Genomic DNA, 6,246 nt, shown 5'->3' with positions numbered 1-6,246 from the left:
CAATTACTTTTTCACACAGGGCCATGTAGGTTTGGATTTTTTTTCTTCCTAAATAATAAAAAACATCATTTAAAAACTGCATTTTGTGTTTAATTATGTTATCTTTGACTAATAGTTAAATGTGTTTGATGATCAGAAACATTTTGTGTGACAAACATGCAAAAGAATAAGAAATCAGGAAGGGGGCAAATAGTTTTTCACACCACTGTATATATGAGCTTTATCCCAAAAGCCATGCTTATTTTGCTTATTTTATTTTTGGTAGTAGCTGTCTCCATGTTTTTGTTTCATGTTACCTATACCCTAGCTTTGTAATTTTTTTATTTAAAAAATTTTTATTTATTAAAAGAATTTTTATAAATCCTATTACACAATAAATTGATAGTCCTATTCAGTTTAATTTTTGTTATGCAACAAATGTTTAACTTTCTTTCATTTCTTTCTATGGTTGGCACCAACATGGTGGAATACCTCCAGCAGGCTGAAGGGTCAAGGCCGTACCCCTACTGTACATCCTGACGTTGAGAGATAATGACCAGCGCTGCTCTCAGGCTCTGGAGCAATGCACACTACTTGAGGCAGTTGATGTGTGCTTCAAGGCAGTTTTTATATTTTTGACATTAACTATCCAAATTAGTGTGCTCCTGTATAGGACTTTTTGTAATGTTGCTATGAAATAGCGAGGCCTACTTAAAAAGTCATAGACAGTGTTTGTATGTTAAAATGGGACCAGGGCTGGATAGTTTTGTTCTGCAGAAAAGATATCTAATGTCACAGAGAGATCCTGCTCTGTAGAAGCTGCCTCAGCCTATTTGTGTTATTACTCCATTCTGCCCTTATAAGTAATAGTACAGTAATGATGTCGCTGTTGATTATCTGTTCTTGTGCTTTTGAAAAATAAACGTTTTTTATGAACATTTAATAGGATGTTGTTTATTGCATATATGTATGGTTTGCAAAACTTTTAAGTTTTTTTTGTAATAAATCAGTATATCAAAGTAATTTAACTGTTTAATAGACATAAGTCGTTTTTTTTACAGATTCACTGTAAAACATAATAATAATAACCTATTTGTGAGGTAGAATTAACTCAACATTCCAGTTAAAATGAACCAACATCTGGGTAGAACATTTAACCAATTTATGTGGTAGAATTAACCCAGCATTATAGTTAAATATGACCCAGCATTTGGGTTGAGTATTTAACCCATTTTGCTGGGTTAAAAAAAATAACCCATTTTGTCGAGTTAAATTAACCCAGCATTTAGTTGTCCAATAGTTACCCAGCAGCTGGGTTAAAAACAACCCAGATTGGGTTGTTTTTAAACCCAGCATTTTTTAGGGTGTAGTATTGCATCTCTTTCCTACTCATATGGATAAGTGCGTCGATCGCACGGGCGCCGCCGACAAAGAGCGTGTTGTTGCAGGAGAGAAAGGTTGATTTACGACAGCTGTTTACGGGAGTGTAGTCCAGTGCGGGAGATGCATTGTGGGTAATGAGGTCTGGTGTGTGTGAACACGGATGCGAGATGTGAACTGGGATATAGAGCCTGAGTTTTGTTTTGTTTTCAGTAGTTTTTAGTTGGATTTAAGTGCGGGATCCACCCGAAAGTTTGCACTATGACCTGACAATGCTGCTACTGATTTTATTTCAGCTTACCTGTTCAGTTTTATTGTCATTCTTTTTAAAATTTTGTCTTTATAGATTTATATTTTGTTTGTCTTGATGTTCTTTCCTTTGTTTCACTAATATGACCCAATATATGTTCAGTGATACTTCAAATAATATGTTTAAAAGCATTGATTTCTGTATTGTGTTATATTTTTATACTTGTAACTGGTGTTAAAAAATTAATCTCTACATTAATGAGAGATGGAGCAGAAAGTCCAGGGCCACTTTTTGGTCCCAGTCCGCCCCTGGTTAGTGCCCTTGTATAGAATAAATAAAGGAATAACATATTTCAATCCCCTCTCAAGAGAGTGCCATAGTCATAGCTGACACTAATTAACACTAACCTAAACCATTGATCATCGCTATTACTTGACCCTGAAGTTTAGTTTAGTACAAAAAAACTGAAAAGTCCTTTCTGGTAAATCAACTGCATATGTAGGTTTTTACAGTAATTTATAAAAAATGAATATATATTGTACAGTACAAGGTAAACACGAAAAAGATTACAAAATGAAAAAAATAAAACAGTGTCTACTTTATAAACAACTTAGTACACTGTGTACACTTTCCATCGAAGCGCCATCTAGTGATCATTGTCTGTCAGCGACAGATTCCCATTCAAAACAATAGTGAGACGCACGCGCGCTCCTACTGTATGAGTGACGCCGCACTCACACGCGTAGAGCATACACAGGCTTTAAGCTTAGATGAAAGGCAAAGAGAGACACTAGAGACAAGGAGAGACACAAGACACAGGGAGAGACACTAGAGACAGGGAAGAAACTCGCGACTTAAAAAGACACTAGACATAAGGATGAAACAAACCAGGAGTGACTGGGAACAAGAAGACTATAATAACATTCCACAATACTCACATAAACACATGTAAACTAAAGATACACTTAACTACATTTGACATAGAAAACAAGCCTTCAGAGCCAGCTCAACACAAATCTAAATTTAAACAAAACAAAACTAATGTCCACATGCTTGTTGATAATCTCAATAAATAAGATGTAAGTGTTAAGATTTCTCTCACAGATGATACACGCTGTAAGTTGTGCATCAATCTAATCTAACTGTCCTGTGCAGCTGTGTATATAATTATGACTTACTTGTTTAAAAGTCAATTAAGGTTTATCTGTGCTGTTTCTGTGATTGTTTCACTACAGTATAAACAGGAGTAGATAATGTAGATGATCACAAAATTCTAAATGCAATACAAATAAACAAACTTAATATTAATTACATTAACATAAATTAGTATTATATTTGACTAACAGGACAGATAATCAGTGGTGCTGAATTTTTACCTCCATCATTAAGACAGGGGCTGAAGTATGGATAAAGTTTCTCAGTGAAAGTCTGACCAGTGAAAGAGTAGATATGAGACTTTGCATCAACATCATAGAAGGAGATCAGACCCTCCTCATAATCCACAAACACCCCCACCTTCTGAGGAGCCTGTTTTAAAGAGAGGGAGGTAGAGGGAGAGTCCAGAGCCTTATATTTAGTATCATTTCTCAGCCACACACACCAGACTCCATGATTAGGATTAACTGTAATCTTCCCTTTCCTGTTAATAGACTCTCTGGCCACTCCTAAATCCCACTCAGTCTTCCCTCTGACCTGCACCTCATAGTAAAATCTCCCTGAGGAGAATCCCTCCTTTCCCAGCACACAGACACAAGGATCAAACCTCTCTGGATTATTAGGGAGATTCTGTCTCTTGTCTCCATGTGTAACTTGTTTCCCATCATCAGAAAAGAATGAGTTCAGGATTCGCTGTATCAGGATCCAGAGTCACATCCACTGAGAGACAGAAACACAGCGAACATCAGGTTTATCATTGTACAGTGTGTAACAGTAAAGAAATATATATTTAGTCATGTGATCAATAAGAGCTCACAAACCTGCATATTGTTTAATTCGCTTCAGTTCTGTTTGAAAAATAAGACAATATTTTAGATATCTTACTTTTATAAGGTGAAATAAAATATATGATTATTGTAAATTGCTGATGCTGTAACAATAAAACACAGACAAGCAGTGATAAAAACAGGTACTTCTGTTATCAGAGTCTTTTTGAATTTTAGCATTTAGATCAGCAAGTACTGACCAGTCTCATCAAGCTTCTCCATTTCCTTACTGAGAGTCTCCTGGATCTGAGACAGAGCTCTCCTCACAGTCTCCACACTCAGACGAGAGTTAATAGTGACATCAGTCCAGTCCTGGGTGTGTGGAGGGCTGTACAGTGACGGGTAAATCTACAGTACAGCAGGAGAGAGGAGAAATCCCTCAGCATGGGGACTGCTGTCCTGTCATGTGCTGCATTGCTATTGAGAAACAGAGGGACTCTGACCTGTAGGAGGTGGAGGTGATCCTCAGTGTGTGAGAGCTGCTCCAGCTCAGTGTTTCTCCTCTTTAGCTCAGTGATTTCCTGCTCCAGATCTTTAATGAACTCTTCAGCCTGCCTCTCTGCTGCTTTCTGCTTCTCCTCCATCACCTTAAGCAGCTCAGCCTGTCTTCTCTCAATGCAGTGCATCAGAGCACTGAAGATCTCCACAACATCTGCTTTCTCCTTCTCTGTGTTTTTCTAACAGGAGACAAATTTAGCTAAAAGATTTTATCTTAAATGATTGTATCAGGACATTAAGGAGAGACTCACATTATTGAGATCTACAGAGTGTTTGATTTCCTCAATCTTCTTTAGTCGCTCCTGGATCATCTGCTGAACTTCTGCTTGTGTCTTTTCCATCTCAGTCTGAGAAAAATAAAGATCCTGTATAAACCTTGGACACTGTTAATGTAAACAATTTTCATAGTTTTACTCTCAGTCTCTCACCTTCTTCTCTGCACTCTCCTCCTCTATAGGAACAGTGTTGTGAGTTTTGTGGTCTGTTTCCGTACAGAACTGACACACACACGTCTGGTCGTCTCTACAGAACAGCTCCAGGGGTCTCTCATGTTTCTGGCAGATGTAGTCCCCCAGGTTCTCCACAGGCTCCATCAGTTTGTGCTTCTTAAAAGAAAACACTTTTTGATGAGGTTCCAGGTGAGTCTTGCAGTAAGAGGTCATACAGGTCAGGCAGGACTTCACAGCTGCACATTTCTTTTCACAGCAGAGCTCACAGAGCACCAGAGATTGGGTGGGTTTTTCTGCAGCACTGCTGGATTTCACCTGAACTGACTTCTTAAATGAAGCAGCCAGTCCAGAGATGAACGTATTCACACGTAGTTCAGGACGTTTAGGGAATTCCTCCTTACACACTGGACACTGACAGTGTGAACTGCTGTCCCAGAACTCTTTGAGACAGATCATACAGTAGTTGTGTCCACATGGAGTAGAGACTGGATCAGTGAACACATCCAGACAGATGGAGCACTGGAGCTGATCTTCACACAGGACACTGCTGGAGGAAGCCATGACTGACACAGGAGACATGATGAGAGTGGATTTTAGGAAACTTTACACATTCTAGGACAGTCAGGCACAAAAACAGTTTTTTTTTTCCGCAGGCAATCTCCCTCATGAACAGTTAAACATCATTCTAACTGTCAATAAATATACAGTGGTGTGAAAAACTATTTGCCCCCTTCCTGATTTCTTATTCTTTTGCATGTTTGTCACACAAAATGTTTCTGATCATCAAACACATTTAACTATTAGTCAAAGATAACATAATTGAACACAAAATGCAGTTTTTAAATGATGGTGTTTATTATTTAGGGAGAAAAAAAATCCAAACCTACATAGCCCTGTGTGAAAAAGTAATTGCCCCCCTTGTTAAAAAATAACTTAACTGTGGTTTATCACACCTGAGTTCAATTTCTGTAGTCACCCCCAGGCCTGATTACTGCCACACCTGTTTCAATCAAGAAATCACTTAAATAGGAGCTACCTGACACAGAGAAGTAGACCAAAAGCACCTTAAAAGCTGAACATCATGCCAAGATCCAAAGAAATTCAGGAACAAATGAGAACAAAACTAATTGAGATCTATCAGTCTGGTAAAGGTTATAAAGCCATTTCTAAAGCTTTGGGACTCCAGCGAACCACAGTGAGAGCCATTATCCACAAATGGCAAAAACATGGAACAGTGGTGAACCTTCCCAGGAGTGGCCGGCCGACCAAAATTACCCCAAGAGCGCGGAGACAACTCATCCGAGAGGCCACAAAAGACCCCAGGACAACATCTAAAGAACTGCAGGCCTCACGTGCCTCAATTAACGTCAGTGTTCACGACTCCACCATAAGAAAGAGACTGGGCAAAAACGGCCTGCATGGCAGATTTCCAAGGCGCAAACCACTTTTAAGCAAAAATAACATTAAGGCTCATCTCAATTTTGCTAAAAAAACATCCCAATGATTGCCAAGACTTTTGGGAAAATACCTTGTGGACCGACGAGACAAAAGTTTAACTTTTTGGAAGGTGCGTGTCCCGTTACATCTGGCGTAAAAGTAACACAACATTTCAGAAAAAGAACATCATACCAACAGTAAAATATGGTGGTGGTAGTGTGATGGTCTGGGGTTGTTTTGCTGCTTCAGGACCTGGAAGGCTTGCTGTGAT

General features: G+C 38.7%; 1 pseudogene; it reads right to left on the bottom strand.

Moving 5' to 3' along the window:
- Positions 1–2,938: 2,938 nt before the first annotated feature.
- Positions 2,939–5,120, bottom strand: LOC128508997 (zinc finger protein RFP-like; annotated as a pseudogene).
- Positions 5,121–6,246: the final 1,126 nt, after the last annotated feature.

The sequence above is a fragment of the Clarias gariepinus genome, chromosome 1, assembly GCF_024256425.1.
Source record: "Clarias gariepinus isolate MV-2021 ecotype Netherlands chromosome 1, CGAR_prim_01v2, whole genome shotgun sequence".
Taxonomy (NCBI): Eukaryota; Metazoa; Chordata; class Actinopteri; order Siluriformes; family Clariidae; genus Clarias; species Clarias gariepinus.
The sequence above is the reverse complement of the archived record's forward strand: the minus strand, read 5'-3'. Positions and strand labels throughout refer to the sequence as shown.